The 19,195-nt window shown below is 41.4% G+C and overlaps 1 protein-coding gene across 17 annotated transcripts in view; it reads left to right on the forward strand.

Moving 5' to 3' along the window:
* The window catches only part of TENM3 (teneurin transmembrane protein 3), a 453,850-nt gene that overhangs the window by 104,563 nt on the left and 330,092 nt on the right, over positions 1 to 19,195 (forward strand). For 5 of the 17 annotated variants that reach the window (XM_043558048.1, XM_043558055.1, XM_043558064.1 and 2 more), the window contains exon 1: positions 2,373 to 2,482. The exons of 10 other annotated variants lie outside the window; for them this stretch is intronic. The gene's annotated coding sequence lies outside the window, so the exon portion shown is untranslated. Of the gene's footprint in view, positions 1 to 1,739; positions 1,835 to 2,372; positions 2,483 to 2,692; positions 2,881 to 19,195 lie in introns of those variants that run through there. 2 more of the 17 variants (XM_043558088.1, XM_043558081.1) reach the window with 2 other exon arrangements.

The following is a 19,195-nucleotide window of genomic DNA, read 5'->3' on the forward strand; positions in this document are numbered from 1 at the left end:
TTCATCTTGGCCCATACAGGGATTTAAGATTTTAAAACCTTTCATTCCTCCCACTAGAGTGTTCCCCTTTGTGTCCTCTAATGTTCTTATTCAAATCCACATCTGCTAATTTGTGTCATCGAAAATCCAGGGGTACGTATCTGAAACGTGGACAAGACCCGCAGGTCCTGAAAAATTCCAGCTGTGCAGTGTTTTACCTATTTAATTGCTCTAAGAGTCCAATTGAACAGCCTCTTCAGATTCTGGCCTAAATAGTTATGTAGTGTTTATTGGCAATTACCTCAAGCAACACCCCCCCCCCCCAAACACACACACACACACACACACACACACACACACACACAGGAAGAGTCACACACATCACCCTGATCTGTGAAACGATCATGTTCAAAATATTATGACTTAGGAAGATATTTGCTTAAGAGCTCCGAAGTCTTTTGGAGCCCCACAAAATATCTATTGTTCTGTTTTTTGACCCAATTTTACTAAAGAGATTTGCAAAACCCTGAAATAACTTTGAAATTTAGGCTGTGTCAAAGAAATGTTTAAACAATTTCTAGGGTACCTTACTAACGTCCTAGTGAAAGGGTGAACATGTTGATCACTCAGGGAAGAACAGACATGATGGTTGTGATAATCATGTTGTAATAGAATGTTTGTGAGTCACGATTTTAGAGGAGCCATCATGCCTGAAAGAAAAGAACCCTATGGGGTAGAGACTTAAGCGTTGAGTAACACCAGACATTTCCATGTACGATGATGAATGTGTTAGATGGTAATGAAAACAGAGAAGGAAAAGTATCCACCAAGAGGTTGATGAGCTGTGTTCCCCTTACCATAGGTAGCATTAGATGTAAAAAGTGACAAAAGTCAAGATAAAAGGAGTATGCTACAGAGGAAAAAGAAATTACTGTTTTTGAATCACAGATTGAGGTGAGAATACATTCTTTACTGGATCTTACTGATAAATGGAGCACACTAACCCTTTCTTAGAGTATTAATTTTTTGGCTTGAGTCTGTATTTAGACGGCAGTTCGTTCCAATGTGGACTGACAGCTAATCATATAAAGATGTGCTGATTGATGTCCATATCGTAACGTATGCTTCTTGTTTTCTGTTTCTTCATAAAAATACGGAGGGGTCTTGAGGAATTGGAAGGAAACACGGGTAAATCCCAAAACTCACTAACACGCATTGAATTCTCAGTTTAATGGAGGAAGAAGCTGAGGGGGATGGAATGTTCTAGAAAAAAAAAAGACAAATTAAAGGAAGGAGGGACGTTGGACTGGAGGCAATACAAAGATAATGACAAGAGTGGATCGGGAGGGGGAAGGGAGGCAATTTTTAAATAAAAATGGAAGGGCCGCAATACTGAAGTATGTTTTATTTAAAAGTCAAGCTAGTTGGAACACCACGTTAGCTAGTCCAGATCAGGGTTGTCCAGCCGTGGCACATCATTCAGAGTTCGCTCGGACCCCGTGAGCACACGCCGCCAGCCCCGGGGACCCTCCTCCCTCCCCGGGGTGCGGGCCCGGCTCTCCCCTAGGCGGTCGCCGGGGTCCGAGCCCGCGGGCGCACGAGGGGGGCGCGGCGCAGCCCCCGGCCGACCTCAGCGGGCGAGTCTCGGCGGCGCAGCCCCGGGGCCCGCGTGGGGCCGAGCCGGTCCCCGCCGCGTCCCCCCGCGTCCCCCCGCCGGCGCTGTGGACTCCAGGCCCGGTGCCCGGCCCCTCCCGCCTCCGAGGCACCCACCTTTCCCGAGCAGCGCGTCCAGCGAGCTGGAGCACTGAGTTTCGCTGAGGCCGGGGGAGTGCGGCCACCGCTCTCTTTGGATTAAGTAAACAGCTCGGCTGGGGGATGCATGAATGGTGGCGGATCGGGGGTCGGGATTCATTCACGCGCCGGGGGAATGAGGTCCTTTTGTGAGCACAGCAAAGTAGTGCTTCTGGAGGAAAGCTGTTTGGCAAAATCTACAGCCACCCGAAAAACCACATTAGAGAATATCGATGTTTTACGGGCTGCCGGTGTGTGTGCGTGCGTGTGCGTGTGTGTGTGTTGGTGGAGTACCTCCTATCAGGTCTTTATAGCACGCCCGTAACCAGTTTTTGGTGCAGTTTTCACACTCTTCGTTTGGGGCATGGCTGTTAAAATGCCCCGGCGTGTGTGTGCATGCGTGTGTGTGTGTGTGCGCGTGTGTGTGGAAGGGAGGGTCGGAAGGCGGCGGCCGGGCCGCGGCGGCGGGGCGCAGGGCTGGCGGGGCGGCGGCGGCGGCGGCGGCGGCGGCCCGGCGCGAAGGGGTTAAGAGCCGCCGCCGCCCCCTCCGCGGCCGGGTGTAAACAGAGGAGCCTCAGCCTATCATGTCTGGCTGCCGCTCGCAGCCGGAGCCCCGAGCCCGGCGCTGTAACATGATACGCTCCAGACCGAGGCAACTTGGCAGCGCCGGGCTCGGCTCCGCACGGCCACAGCGAGGGCGCGCCGCGGCAAGGTGGGTGAGCGGCGGCGGCGGCGGAGGCGGCGGAGGCGGCCGGGGCCTGGGCGGCCGGGCGGCGCGCGGGCTCCTCGCGCGGGCTTGTCGCGCGGCTCCCGGCGGGGCTCCTCGCGCGGCTCCCGGCGGGGCTCCTCGCGCGGCTCTTCCCGCGGCGGGGTCGCTCGCGCGCTCGGCCGCGCTCGGGGACGGCGGGGACGGCGGCGGCGGCGGCCCCGCTTCTCTCCCCGGTGGTGTCGGAATGGGAGGCGGCTCCGCGCGGGTTAGAATCGCCGCAGAGGCAACATTAGCATCTGAAACGAGGTGGCTCTTTAACCCCTGAGGGCCCAAATTTGGGGGTTTAGAGGAGGCGAGGGCTGAACTTTCTGGATTCCTCCTCGTCCCTCGGAGTGGTGCAGGTAGCCGCGGGGAGAATGGAGTCTTTTGTTCCCGGTATTTTTTATTAGGTGGATTTTTTTTTTTATTTTTTTAAAGGGTAGTATACAGTCCTGATCCACGAGGTAAAGCTGTCGTTTCTCCTGCATTCGGTGACTTTTGCGATGCGTCTTGTTGGACTCGTGGGGAGCAAATCTTAGCAGTCGTGATTTTGGGTAATTTATGGCTTGGATGTGTTTTAAAATCTGCATTGAGCTTAGATTAATCAGCCCTTTGCTTCCATTAACTAAAATCCATCATACTGATTGCTTAATGGGGAAAGAGGTACAAAATAATCGTGCTAATTAAAAGAGCGGTTTTTCTCTTGCGAAACACTTCGTGTGTGATTTTTGCCAGGAGAGGGTTTTGTACAGCCGAGTCTCTAAAAGAAATCCAACTTTGCCGTTGTGTTTCCATGCAGGTTGCTCCTGGAAGAATAGTTGGGGGCCGGCTGGGGGAAACGTGTGCACTGTCTAGTAAAGTAGAAAGCTTTCTACCATTTATGTGCGCATTGCCAGAGAATAAAACAAAGATCTGTGGCATCTCTCAGAATGAGCGATGAGAAGTCCCATTCCCTGCCTTCCCTGTGCTGGCGTCTCTATCTCTCTGGAATATCTCAGATATGATATGTTAAGAGTCTATGTGCCTGTGTCACAAAGTCATTCTGTCTTCTGAAAGCCTAATATAATCAAATTCAGTGCCTTAAGATGGTGTAGTTGAAGATTTGATCCCTTTCCACTGAAGTGGAAATAGTTTCAGTAATTGAAAGCAGATTCACGTCTGGAGTTGTACAAGCCAAGGTTTTCCTTTTTAAAATAAACCTTTTGTTCTCTGGTTTTAAATGTTTCAGAGCTTCATGCAGAGACCTCTCTGTGCTAATTGTTAACGTAGTCTTGAAGAAAGGATTGAAAATATCCAGAGAAGGCATTTTAGAAATACAGCTAACTTAGCGAGCCTGTCTCAGTAGGAGAATATTTTAGTGCAGCATATACTGTCTGTGGCCCACATTTTTTTTTTCCCCCAGCAGATTCCCTGGCGTTAAAATGCAGCTGTACTGGTTCAAAGCCCCCAAAGCCTAAGCAGTGTCCATCTGTCTTAAGAGGTTAAAAAACTTGTGAAATTTGGGTGTGACTCATTTTATACTGTGATCTACACAGTTTGGTGATAAATTGGAAATCAAGTATAAACTATGTTTAATTTAAAGAGATGCTGGTTCTATATGAACCGATGAACTGAAACTTGCCCCAGAAATGTGATTTCAGGTTGTTAACCTGGTGTCTTTCTCCTCTTTGGAGGCTAAGTGTTAAACGCTGTAAAGAATTGGCCATTAAGGACTGAAATTAGGGTACATTCCGGACAAAGAGGGAATCACTTGATCTCCTGTTAGCCTCCAAGATAGAGAATGCCGTTATGGAAGAGTGTCACCTTCGGCACGTGGGATCTAAAATGAATTGTGTGATTAGGAGGGAAAAGTTAGAAGAGTTGTACACTGAACAAGGATAAGTGAGAGATCAGAGAGCTAAGGGAAAGGGAGTGTTCCAAATATTTTTAATTACTAGTTTCTTGAACCTGTTGTGCTAATTATTGATGAGATGAGAACAGATGGATTTACAGAGGATAACATGGCAGTTGGATTCCTTGAGAACTGGTTGGTAGCTTGATCCCCCGAGCACATTAACATAAACACAAAGTGAGTAACCTGGTTATGATTTAAAAGGCTGTTCGTGTTCTCATTTCTCAGGTAAAAGCCCTCTTTCCTAAAACCAGTGTTTGAAACACGGTGCAAGTCTTTGAGTGCCAAATTAAAATCGTCCCCCGCGTTGGCCATTGGACGGGTCGCATCACGTTTCTTAGATACAGCGGCCTAATGTGCGGCATAAAAGAATTTAATTCTTCTCAAAGACTTAGAAAAAGAAAAGTGACTTAACGTGCACCCTTCCAGATGTCTGAATACTGATTTTCAGTGTAAGATCCTTGTCTAAACACTTAAGCTAACCTTCTTTGTGACTTGTATTTACTATTAGTTTTTATGTCCTTATTATTATTATTATTATTAATTTTTTTTTGCTTGGAAAGGGGATTCACAGGGTCTTCTGTCATCTCAAATAATACATCCAATTAATCACGGGACTCCTTTCTTTCATAATGTAGGAAAGTGCAAAGGAGGCACTGTCTAAAATACAGTGATCTTGATAATTAATGCCATAAAATAGATTAAAATGCTGTATCCCAGGTATTCATTTCCTTAAAAGGGCCACCAGAACAGCGTTGCTAAGCACCCGTCACTACTGCAAGTAACAGAAAATGACCCAAATTAAAGAACCTGTTCTGAGCTGTATTCTTGCATTTTCTAAAGTGCATTTCAAAAGGTTTAACAAGACTCATTCAATTAGTGGAGAAAAAAAGATCTATTTTCAGCTCTGATCAGCAATTAAGAGATGGGGCTTTGGAGCATCAGTCTCTTTATGCTTATAATTTATTTTGTTTTCTGGACTTTGACTAAACAATTGTGAATGAAGATTTTTTACAAACCACCTCTCTAACAATCTAAATGCAGAAGCCAAGTATAGGATGTTATATTTGTTTTAAGTCTTTATCTAAAGGAGTGATTTTTGTTAACTTCTCCTCATATTAAAAAAGTTTACATTTTACCCTGACGTGGTATATCACTGCTTAACTATAGACTTCTTAACTCTTTGTGCAAATATAGGTATGCATAGATGCACATCTCCATTCCAGCCACGCTTTGACCTCCTAGCTTATCCTGGATGTGAGTGCTTTAGCGCCAAACTTTCGAGAAATAGGATATTCTTCCTCACTTAAGGATGTTTGGGTGTTGTGAATTTGGTACCATGAAGGAGATAGAGTGATATGTCTCAGTGCGAAAGTAAGTGATTACGGGATTACGGGCAGTAGTTTTTTGTTTTTTGGATTTTTTTTTTTTTTTTTTTTTTTTTTTTTTTTTTTTTTTACCCTAACGTGAGTTGTACCCTTCTGGGTTAGATCAGAACTTCTCCATAGTTTTGGCTACAAACCCGTCACAACTGTGACCGTGTTTAAAGAGCTAGATCTTCCAGTGACCTGGGTTTTTAGCTACACCAGCAACAGACACAAACACAAGTGGTGAAACTTGCAGGCAGAGAGGGAAGAATGTAAAGATGAGGAGGTTAGAGAATAAGAGAGAGGAGCAGGGGGCTTCCCAGAGTTTTAGATGAGGATTACCAGCAAGATTTTGCTGCATCACGTTGATCTGGAAAAGTCTAAAGCATATAAATATAGATGTTAAGTTCTCGATCCTAAGTGCTGTTTTGGCTGTAATCGTATACGAAGTGATTCTATATCCTCAAATAGTGACTATTTTGGAGCCAAGAGTAACACTTCATTTTTTCTTTAAATAGGTATTTTACATTAGAAATTCTTTATATTTACATGTATCGGATTGCTTGACGTTACAGATTTCTCTAGCAATAGAGGATACGGAATACATTAATAGGACTTTCATGACAGTTTTGCCTAAAATAAAAGGTCATTGTGATACACAATTACGTCTAAGATTTTTTTTAACCTGAGTGCATTTAGGTATTTGGAATGTGCTGTTTTTTGACATGTGGAAAAATTTTTCCCCACAGAGAATAATAATTTGATGTGTAGCAGTTATTTGATTATATACTGTTTTACAAGGTTTGGCATGGTATATATTTTAATACTTAAGAAACCAGTTGCTTTAAAATTTATGTGTTGATTTTCATTGCAAACCTGCCTGTTCGGTTACGAATCCTATGTGTTTAAGTTTTGAAATATGTACTCTTAAATCTTTACTACAATGGGGAGAGAACAACTACTTCTTTGGTATCCCAGAAATAGTTTATGGTACACGTATTACTGGCAATAAATTCATTTCACGGGGGAAGAATAAAACTAGAGAAGTACACACAGATATTTGAGGGAGTATCACATGGAAACAATAGTAAGATTTGGGAAGCCACGTGCTATAGTATTTAAAAGGAAAAGAGTTTCCCTCTTAAGAGTTATTTCCCTCTCTTCACGTTAAATGCTGTTTCGCATAAACATCTTGTCTTATACATTTACAAAGCAGAATGGATTATAAAGCCTACCGAAATGACTAATACAGAACTAATGTGGAAAAACACTTCACTTTTTTCTATTTATGTATGTATATGGGTCACCGTAAACGTTTTTAAATTAAAAGGATGTGTGGGAGTTTTCATGAAATTTTTCATGTTAGTTTCTGCACAGTACCTTTTCTCCATTGTCTTAAACTATATCCGGCAGGCAGAGAGAGAACCTGCTATCTGGAGACCTGTAAAATGTAGCCTGGAACTCTTTTTATGCTTTTTCTCTTAAATAAAACAGAATTACCGTATATAACAAGTTTAACGTTGTTAACCTTTTATAATTATTTAACCATTATTTCATTTTACCTCCTGCTTAAAAGTTGTACATTCGTGGACTAGACACCTGGCTGTGCTCTTAAAAGTTTATTTGTCTTTCAATTCCTGTGATAGTAGGGGGCAGTACATCTCCTTAATTATCTTTGTTCAGGGAAATGCTGAAAGGCCAGGGTAGTTAAACAAGGCCATTTGGATTTGTGAGGTCGAAGTCAGATGCAAGGAAAGTGGTTAAATGCATTATCATCTTATTGAGCCCAGGATCAGTAAAGTGACCTTGATGGAGGTGGAGAAAACCATTTGGCTATTTTATGATAGCCACCTTGTTTGTTCTAGCCCTGACAGAAGATTTTCTTCTTCCTCTGTCTCATATTTCCTTTTTGTTTTGTTTTGTTTTCAAATATTATTTCCTGTGATTGTAGATTACCAGTGAAGGTGAAGGTTAAAATCAGTTTTCTTTTTAATGACAGTACATTTTCCTCCAGAAGTCTATTTCATGCATCCACAGAGCTGAAGATATTCCTTCATTAAAAATTAAGGTGACCAGGCCGACTGACCATTCTGTATTTGCTTTTAAGGATCTTTTAATGACGATGATTAGTCTCTTCGCAAAGTAGCTGCTTTTCCTGCTACTTTTGAAATTGTTTTTGAGCTATTAAGAGGAGAGCCTTGCCAACCTCAATTTTAGCATTGGGGATAATGGGAATGATGTTTGTTTTTACAAGTGCCTAAGCGTGTTCGCTTGAAGCTTGTTCACGTGTTGGTAGTTCGGTGGCCGCTGTTCTGGACTCCTCGCTTTGCTGAAAAAAGTTAACACAAAACCAAAAGATTTATAGTTTCTATAGTTTCTGTTTCTTAACTTTGTGGTCAATATTTCCTTGGTGAGGTATTTCGTATCGACTCCATTCAAATGAAATTCTTGCTTAAATATTTGAACAAGTATTCAGTAAGAGGAAGAGTTTTCTTAAACATGGTGCAAGATGTAGCCTTTTTGGAAACTCCGTTAGAGCAGTTAAGTGCTGCATACGAGATTTTTGTTTTCCTAGGCCAAGCTGTCAGACGTAACTGGTGGGGGTTTAACTGATGCTTTACTTTTTCCTGAATCCTTTTTTCTTAACATTTAACCAGAACGAAGTACAGATCTTATCGTAGGAAGAAAGAATTGGCCAAGTATCAAAATACCTAGAATACGATTTCAAACTTTATCAGAGATTATCGCCTTATCATCTTGCTATGAATTATGGAACACTAAAATCTAAGGAACTCAGAATCGCCACGAAGAGTTATGACAGGAGAGTCAGATTTATTGATCGCAAGGGATTTAGTGCTTTAAGGACTTTTTATTTTAAAAACTAACATACTGAATGGAAGTATGTTTAAGAGGAATTATAAACTCCCCCCCTCTCTGACTCTTCCCACTCTCACGGCCTGCGTTCAGGCTCTTTTCATCTCGTCTTTAGATTCTTTTGTTAGCCCTTCTACCTGGTCCCCTTGCCTCCCGTCTGCCTCTTGCTGAATCCAGCTTCTGAACTATCGCCGTGATTGTCATTGGGAATCATGATTCTGACCGTGGCACCTCCCTGCATAACATCTTCATGAGGTCTGTTGGATCAAGTCCAGATTCTTTATATGTCTTATCAGACTTTTCACAATCCCACCTCTACCTCCATTTCTCTTTTCCGCCTGTTCCTTTCCACCCAGGCACCCATGCTTCAACACGTTCCTTTAGTGCTAGTTCGGCCATCTCTTACCCCGTCACAGATCTTTCAGGAGTCAGCTTCTGCGGCATTTCATGTCTGAGACCTGAACAGATTGCGTCCAGCAAAGCTAGCTACTGCTGTACTTCCATAGTGCCTGGTCCGTGTTTCTGTTCCAACACTTAACACAGGGTACTGCGGTCATGTGTTTACAGTTCTGCCTCCCCCACTAGGGGGACAAGTTCCTTCAGGTCACAGCTGTGTCTTACTCATCTCTGGGTGCCAGTACAGACTATAAGTCGGAGAAAACAGTAGTTACTCAATAAATGTTTGTTGAGTGCTTATCGAACAAAGTATATTAATTATCATTTAGCTTCCTGGTAATGGACGATCATCCTAATGAACTCTGTTACAATATAATCATTTACCCAGGAGCTGTTGAGGGTGCTAAGTATTCCCAGCCTGAGGCTCAGGTCGTGATCTCACGGTTCATGGGTTTGAGCCCTGCCTTGGGTTCTGTGCGGACAGCTCAGAGCCTGGAGCCTGCTTCGGATTCTGTGTCTCCCTCTCTCTCTGCCCCTGCCCCACTCACGCTCTGTCTCTCTCTGACCCTCAAAACTAAAGAAATGTTAAAAAAAATTTTTTTTGAATATTACTATTATGTATCATTTTGGGGTCCGTACTACGCAAAATGTTTTATACATGCCCTCTCATTTCATTCTCACAACATCCCTTTTAGAAGGGATTTCTCCCTTTTACGGATGGGAAAACTGTTAGAGAAGTTAAGTAAATTCAAGGTGACACAGGCCTTAAATGGTAGAACAATGATCTGAACGTAGTATTGTGTGATTTCAGACCTGTTCCAGATTTTACATTCCTTCTTGTAAGAATTTTTAACTACGTGTGCAGCTCAAGCAGAGGTATAATTTTTAAGATGCATTTTTCATTTTCCTCTCTCGTCATGCTGTCTTTCACTTCTCATTCCTCTGTCATTAAACAGCCAAAGCTATTTTTGTTGTTATTGTAATTTTTGCATAAAAAGGGAATAGAAGCTTATGAACAAAGACTATTCTCACAGCTACTTCTGTGAATTTTGGCCCTTTTGGTTTATTACCTTCATTTCTTTGCATTTCTGGTCAGGTGAGATTTTGGGGTAAGTGGGGTCCCAACTAGCGTTAAGTGTTTAGGTGGAGCAAAACGTTCATTTCCACAATTAAGGACATTTAAAGGGAGCCAATAGTTCATTGAATCAGAACACTAAATTTGAATAAGAAAAAAATGCTAGCATTGCATTGGCAAACATCATACTTAATGAGACTTTTCCGGGTGACTGATGTAGGGAAGACTTTCTTTAATGTGACCATTTGGAGGAACAACCAGCAGCCCTCCAGAGTTTTTCTTACCAGAGGGCTAATCCATGTGGAAGGTTGGAAAAGAAACCCCAGCTTTCTCCTCTCCTGCCCCATCTTCATCGACATTAGGAGCAAAAACAGCCCACAAAGTTGTAAAAAACAGTTTTTCTAACGTCTGTGAAAGCGAGTAGGAGTAGAAATTTTCAGACCTGAAGAGACGCCTGAGATCACCTCGTCCAGACCACAGGTCGTATGAAACGGGAAAGCGAGGCCTGAGAATAGCCAGCGTTTATTGTTAGCGTTTCCTAAGCGCTCAACCCTTTGTACAGATACTTCATCTCACCTTCAGACCAACTCATGGACTTAAATACTCTTATAATCTCCATCTTCACGATGTGGACGTGGAGGCAGAGAACCGTTAAGGAAGTTGCTGGTTAGAGGGAAAGCACACCCCTGAGACGCGCTCCCGCCTCCCTTGGGAATGACCTTGAGACACTACGTCCCTCCCTTGGGAAGTGACCGGGGCCCAGGGCCTCTGACCTCCTGTCTGCTTTTTGCCTTGGCAACAATTATTACGGGATGGTAAAGGACCACATGTGTTGCAGGACGTTTATGCAGGAAATATTCTGCCTCCCTATTTTATAGATGAGAAAATTGAGTCTTCAAGAGATTAAGTGATTTGCATAAGGTTTATTCATTTACTGAAGGACAAAAGCGGGTGGGTCCTAATGTGGAAGTTCTAGCCTTCATTACTGAATTCTGCCTCCAGGTTAAGTTAAATTAGGTTTTGTTTCAACTGTAGTCCTCACGTTGCTTTTACATGTAAGTTCTCTTTACTGTCGTAGAGTAGAAATGTGCCTGTACGCAGCCTTTCGTAAACGTTGGGATCATTGAATGTTGCAAATATTTCCATTTGTTCAAGGCGAAGCATTTATCAACAAGTACTTACTGAGGGAATATGTGTTTAGTATTGTACTCTGCTTTTAATACTATTTAGATTTTTTTTTTTTAGTGAACCATAATCATAAATGATCATCTATGTTATGGCTAATGTCCACTCCCTGATTAATATCCGGCAATGATTAGCATCATTGATTAGAAAATTAGTAGATTATGCCTTTATTGACACTTCTATTCCCTATTTAATGGTTTGTGTATTTAATTGATAGCGCATGCCTTCATTGTTAAAGGCTATTAACACATCAAAATGGTATTTATTGAACCTGGCAAAATGATAAATTATATTTGTGTTTAGTCCTTTGCGCCCAAGGCTAATCTATTGGTGGTCTTGTTTTTTTTATAGTTTTGGCCTGCTAAGAACCTCTGCTTGGGAGCCAAACAAATTAGCACTTTATTATCTGCTTGTGTGACTTTAGAAAAGTTGCTGGAGTCTGAATTGTTCTTGTAAAAGGAGGTAAACCAGACCATTGGCTTCAAATGATACGGATTCTAGTAGAGGTTCTGTTAAACTTCTTCAGCAGATTCAAAATTATTGGGGGAAAAAATCAAACTTAAAATGGTAAGAAAGCATTATGCATGGATAAAATAGATCCTAAGTTTGTACATTTTGTACTACAGGGTCAGCTTCTTTTTATGTACACGGCCTGCTTCTCCTGTGCATCTGTTTGCATTTTTTTGTGAAGGTGTCATGGGTTAGGGAATCTGGGGCTCTCTGCTCTCTTTTGTGTTAATTCAGCTTGCCTAAGGAGTAGGAAGAGAAGGCGTTCCCTGCGGAGGAAATCTGCTCGCCAGCCTCCAGGGAAGTGGCTAACTGTGGGGCCGCGTTTGCTTGCGAATTTGGCGGTTAGTTGGTTGTAAGGGTTTCTGAAAGTGAAGGTGGCTGTCCTTGCTGCAAATAGATTGTTACTGCTTTCATGTTCCGTCATAGCGCCTTAACCAAACTTCTTTGAAACTGCTCTTTTGAAATGGGAGTTTATTTGCAACACACAGACAAGACTGGTTCTTGTCCTATAGTATAGGCATGTCTCGTTTCGATCAAATACCAATTTAGCTCATTTGATTGCTCACTTTCTTCCCAGGCTGGACTAACCAACACTAGGCTGTTTCAGAAAATTAGATCTGTATTCAGAGGGTATTTACCACAGTTAAATATATGCTGTGAGTCCTTCCCGAAAGAGAAAAATAGGGGATGACTCCTGAGATGACCCTTTGAGGGCAATAATATTCATCTGGGTGAATTCTGGTATGTTAAAGTGTCACGTGGCATTATATGAGAGTCCCTTTTTCCATGTCACAGTTAAGGACTGAACCCACGAATGGTGTCCTTAATTGGCAGAAAAATTAAATTTAGAAATTTAGAAACAAAACTCTGTAGTTGATTTTAACTGATGTAGTTGATTTTATTTTTATTTATTTTTTAAATGTTTATTTATTTTGAGAGAGAGACAGAGTGTGAGCAGGGGAGGGGCAGAGAGACAGGGAGACACAGAATCCGAAGCAGGCTCCAGGCTGTCAGCACAGAGCCTGACGTGGGGCTCGAACCCACAAGCTGTGAGATCATGACCTGAGCCAAAGTCAGATGCTTAACTGACTGAGCCACCCAGGCGCCTCTGATGTAGTTGATTTTAAACGATGCTTAGATTTTTTTTTAAACTTCTAAGGTCTGTGAGTGTATGATAATATGTTGATTTCTTTAAAGTATATTTAAATTTCATGCATATTACATTTTATATAGAAATGTATGCTTTTTATGCTTCCAGTTAGGAATAGAGGATTCAGGTGCTGGGTCTTTTCATAAATTGAGAAAAGTTATTTACTTTCATGCTCTGATATCAGTATAAACACCTGGTTTATTAAAATGCTTATTAATAATATTTATTTCAGTAGTGCCTCAGTTTCTCAAGAGATAGGCACTAGAATTGTAAACAGTAATCTTTCCACCTCACTTGAGGCAGAACATGGGTGAAATTCAGTATTAAAGATTTTTAAAGTGTATTTGTGGAGAAAGAAAGCTGATAGTATCTTTTCATTTAAAAGACCATCTCCTTGTGTATATTTTATAAAATTCTTTTCTGACCCCTATTTCCAGAAATATCTCAATTAGCAAAAATATTGCTAATTTGTAACATTGCTAATCCCACCTCCAAATTCTTAGGGTGTACTTTAACCTCTAATGAGGTACCTCATTGGAAAGAGAGCACTTGAAGATTTTATTAATCTCTGCGGTGTGGAAACAGAAACACTTGGAAAATAGAGGTAAGTAGTTCTAGGCTCTGCTACAACAATAGGTCACTGTTGTGATCCTAGGACAGAGGACCTTAAGATTGAACAAAGGTAAATCTGATAGACTCCGTTAAATTATTTCTCTCTTGGGGCGCCTGGGTGGCTCAGTCGGTTGAGCGTCCGACTTCAGCTCAGGTCATGATCTTGCAGTTCGTGAGTTCAAGCCCCGTGTCAGGCACTGTGCTGACAGCTCAGAGCCTGGAGCCTGCTTTGGATTCTGTGTCTCTCCCTCTCTCTGCCCCTCCCCCACTCATGCTCTGTCTCTCAAAAATGAATAAATGTTAAAAAATTAAAATATATTTCTCTCAAGTTCACCAAGAATATATGTTATTGTTAACATAGCAGTCAGATATGTATACATTTTACATACATATATTTTCATATATGTATGTGTGTGATTGCTCTGTTTAGGAGAATTCCTCAGTTACACTTTTTTGTTGTTGTTTTTAAATGATTTAGTCAATCATAATCCAACGAAACATCCGATTCACGTTGCTAAAATAGACATCGGCCACAATGAAATAGACGAAAATAAGCCTGCTTTTACTATAGGCTAAAATATCCCATGTGTCAGATGAAACCCACAGCAGAATACCAAGGTTCGGTGCCAGGGAGGGATAAACAGCAGTCCCAGGGAGTGGCCGTCTGGGAGAGGGCAGGAGGGGAGGAGCAGGGAGAGAGGGAGCATTGGCAGTGGTGTTTGCTATCTTTGTGACATTTGATGTCTTTCAAATAAAGCAAGAGATCTAAAGTTAGCCACCTTTTATGATCCTGTTCTTTATGTGCTATTTATCACACAGCTCCTCCTTCCCTTAAACGCAGGGAAATTGTTGGTGAAATTGTCAGTGTTGAACCTGATTGTTAGTGAAATTGTCAGTGCTCCATTTCATAAAATGAGATTTTTTTAACCCAGTAATCACTGAGTTTGTCACTGTACTTAGTCATGGTTACTATATGGCAAATTCTGTTCTCTGTCTCTAAACTTGAAATCAGTACATAATATTTAACTGCAGCATATTTTAGGAATTTACAAGTTTATTTAGGAAGATCAGTTCGTAAATTTTAAAAAGTGAATGTAGTCAGCACCGATCGGAAACCTAATCTGGTACGCTCTTTATCATCCAGTTCCTACTTGTGTTCTCTTGAGTCCGTTTAGACTAGTTTCTTCCCATTTATTTATCTATACTCAGTCATTAGTCATAAAGTACTGATTTTGAATATATATGTATATATATATTTACTTTATATAAATATTTACTTGTGCAATCACAGTCATGTTTTATAATAGCTTCCTCATTAGCTACCCTGCCTTTAACATTCCTCTTCAACCCAAAAAGGCAAATTGTCTTTCTCAGGGATCTTCTGTCTCTCATCTTTCTCCTACTCAGAAAACCTTATCATGATATCAAGAAAGTCTCTGAACCCGATGGACGAAGGGGTGGGATTCTGGACAAGTGACAGAGAGGAGGCGTTCTAGGCAGAGGGAGGTACACGTGCAGTTTCAGAAGTTGGAACGTGTGAAGCATATTTGAAAAAATATCAGATAATCTACTTGGAGCATGAAGTTCATGAAAGAGAATTTTGGAAGATGAGGCTAACGAAGTCGGTGGAAGCCGGGACATGGAATACTTGGAATTTGAGATAAAAGGATTTAGGTGTTCATCTGGGATCCGCCCGGGATTTGGTGTAGAACACGGTGAGAGAACAGAATGTGTTTGGGGAAGATCTCTCTGGTTGTTGAAGGGAAAAGAGGAAATAGCAGAAATAGAGAAACCAACCCACAATGGGTTTTTCCTCCTGTTATTTTCAGTTCGTGGCTTTCTCTCAAATTTCTTAAATGTTACAGTTCATTAATGTAAGCTTCACAAAGGCAGGAACTGCTATGAAAGTTGGTGTCCTCCCAGCCTAGAACCACGCCTGGTACTTGGTGGCACTTGGTGGGGACCGAATGCTTGTTGAATTGAACGAATGAGGACATCGAGATGCAGAAAGATCAAGTGACTTTACTGAGTTTACACAGCTGATAGTGACAGATCCGGGACTCCAAACTGCAGCCGACTCCAAGTTTGGCGTTCTTTTGAGTAGGGGTGCTAAGCTGTCGTACCTGTCTCGTCCTCCAGCAACGTCTTCTGTCCTCCTAGTCAACTCCCATCTTAACTGCTCAATCACTTTTTCCAACAAAGGATTGCCGACTTCCTCCTTTCTTACATGCTCATTACAGCCTCCCCTGGGCTCTTAAGAGGTTGCTCTCACAGACTGATGCGATTGGTTAAGCTCTCTACTCGATGGCTTTCTTTAGATGGCAAACTCAAGGTCAGAGATTATGTCTTCTGTTTGGGGTTTTGTTTGTTTGCTTGTTTGACTTTTCAACAGCCCTCCTCCCCCAGAACGCATGTACTTAGAACCCCTTTATCTGAACAGAGAAGCCTGTTGACTGACTGCCTGAACTTTAGGTCTGTCTTTTAGTTCGCATTCTTCAGACGTTACAGACATGCAATTCAAATTACTTTTTTCGGGCTGGCAAAGAACCACTTAAATTTGCTTGATATTTTTGTAATAGTTGAAAAAAACAGTGAAATGAAAAATTTGAGGGTTTTCTAACTCTATATGAAAGCCATAGTCTTGTGAAAAAAACCCCAAAAGACTAGTTTATCATTTTTGTAGTTTAAAAGCAAAAGGAAAGACACTCACAGCGCTATTCTGCCTGAATCTGGGAGACCACCTTGAAATAAGACTTCACATAAAGAGCATTGTTTTTTTGAAACCATTGCAGGTGAGGTGCAGCGGTGACGGTCATTGTGAGGTGACCCAGTATTGTCTGAATGTTACTCACAATATTAGCCCTTATATCTGTTGCCAGCATTTCACTGTACTTGAGTTGGATCGTTCAATTGCTGGAATACGTTAGCCCAAGTGTCTCTTACTTGTGTAAGTCTTTTCCTGAAAAAAGTGCTATTCATTAAATGTAACAGAGGCTCTTACTGTGATTAATAAAATATTAAGGAATAAATGTTCTCAAATAGACCAAGAATTTGCCACACTTTTATAAACATTTATAATTGTCAGTAAATCATTAACCTTTAGATTTGGAGATGTTTTCCTCACAGTTGAAAGGGTAAAAGCTAAAAATAATGTGCTCATGAAATAATGAGTTTTGTAAAATATAAAATATTCATCTGTGATTCAGAGGAATCCTGGTATTACTACACTTGCCAGATTTAAAACTTTTTAAAGAAAATTTTACAATAAAGGTAAGCTCGAATTGAGTTGGAAATACTAAAATATGAACCAGGCTTATGCTGTATATGGCAGTAATGTGTAGTTCTATGCAGTATTGATTTAGAATTTTAGAAGTTATAAAATTGCATGCCATGGGAAGATGATTTCAGAGAAATAATATGTTTTCAGATAGATTCTGTGAGAGAGCCATACTTGTGTTTTTACCTTATAATCTTACTACCTTAGAACCATTTAATGTCATTTTGTATATAGGTAAGATTAATATATTTGTACCTTTCGCTTGTTGAATTAGAAGCTTTCTGAATATACTCTTCCTCTCCCCAGTGCTCCCTAAATGTACTTCGTTTGTGGTCTCTGAACATCCATTGCCTTATTTTAGAGACAGAATTTCTTCGGTAGTGTTACTGACACTTTTTTAGAGGGTGGGGCAGAGAAAGGGCGTATTGATTAAAAACTCTCAGGGGAGTGAGTAAAATATACATAACCCATTAAAGTTAATTTCTAATAGTTAAGTCTTTCTTAAAGAAAGAGCTTGAACACAGTAAAACAAATGTTTACAGTGGTTTTATACAAACTGGTAAAATAAAACACTAAAATGTTTTGGGAGCAAATAAATAAATGTCTTATGAAAGTATTAGGGAGTTGGAAATCACTGTTCCCAGGTATTTATAGCAATAGTATACTGCTAGAGTATTCACTTTAACTTAAGAAATACTTATTAAGGGGTGCCTGGGTGGCTCAGTCAGTTAAGTGTCTGACTTCGGTTCAGGTCATGATCTCACGGTCTGTGAGTTCGAGCCCCGCGTCGGGCTCTGTGCTGACAGCTCAGAGCCTGGAGCCTGCTTTGGATTCTGGGTCTCCCTGTCTCTCTGCCCCTCCCCCCCGCACCCCCCCTCCCATGTGCACACACGCGCTGTCTCTCTCTCTCAAAAATAAATACACTTTAAAAAAGAAATACTTAGTACCAACTCTGTGTTTGACATTGGTGCTTTATTAATATTAAGATATAAGAAATTCACAAATAAGTATACTGTCTTACAGTATTCTTACAACCCTGTCTTGCTTATAACACTTTAACGCATACCTACGAGTTTCTTGTGGAAATAAAATGGTGTGGGGTCTTAAATTTTTACTGAGAATGTTTTATTCTGTTTCTCATTGGCCAAAGGTAGGTCCAGATCTCACGTCTGTGTTAAACTTTACTAAACATAGACCAAGCTTCATCATTACTGAAAAGGTTGAAGCCAAACTATAATGCCATTTTGGGTGATAGCACTAGGCTGTTAGGCTGATGGCTAAGTTTAAATATCAGCGTCAATCACCAAAGACTAGATGAAAACAGGAAACAAAGCGCTGTACCGGCCCAAGAAAGATGTAATGCTTCATTGGTTGGTTTCTTAGGCGTTTGAGGAGGTAGAGTTCCCTACGGCTACTTTAACAAATTATTATAAACTGGGTGGCTTAAAACAACAGAAATTGAATCTCTCGTAATTCTGGAGGCTGGAAGCACAAAGTCAAGGTGCCAGCAGGGCCGTGCTTCCCCTGAAGGCTCTAGGGGACGGCCTTCCTTGCCCTTTCCAGCTTCTGGTGGCCCAGGCGTTGTCTGGCCTGCGCCTCATTCAGATCGTCTCCACGTGGCCATCTTCCCTCTGTCCCTTTCTGTCCCTTCCTCACCTTGTCCTTTATTCATCCTTCAAGGACACCAGTCATTGGATTTAGAGCCTACCCCAAAGCATGTGACTTCATCTTAACTAACCGTAGCCGCCAAGGCCTCATTTCCAAATAAGGTCGCGTTCTGAGGTTCTGGGTGGACATGAATTTTGGAGGCACACTATTCAGCCTACTACAGTGGGAGAGAAAGTAACACAGAAGAAGCAGGTAAAAAATGGTTTTCTTTGCTGGCCTCAGTTTTTTGCTTTCTCATTCCTTAGTGGGTTGAGAGAAGTTAGAACTGGGCACTCATACCTTCGTACTCTCGTTCTTTAAAAGGTATTTTATCTGCCAAAACTGACGTACGTGTCTCTTCTCCTGGATCTCACTATATGGGGAACTCCAGTAGGAGGGCCATAGAATTTTGAGTGTTTGCTATTCGGTCATGGGGCAATTAAAATTTAGCTTTTATGCTTATTTTTTTACTTTCAGAATTTGAAAAACTAAACAGAAGCAAAAGCTATTGAGGCTGACGAGCTTACAGATATAGCACTCAGAAAATATAAACTTTCTTCTAGTTGTAAATTTAGTTTTATAGAGCACACGGTAATCGTTAGTTGTAATAAAATTTTTGTGGGTATGGTCTTATGCCTCTCAATTTCCCTGTATGTTTTAAACTTACTATTTAAAAAATATGTTTAATGATTA

The sequence above is a fragment of the Prionailurus bengalensis genome, chromosome B1, assembly GCF_016509475.1.
Source record: "Prionailurus bengalensis isolate Pbe53 chromosome B1, Fcat_Pben_1.1_paternal_pri, whole genome shotgun sequence".
In the NCBI taxonomy this organism is placed as follows: Eukaryota; Metazoa; Chordata; class Mammalia; order Carnivora; family Felidae; genus Prionailurus; species Prionailurus bengalensis.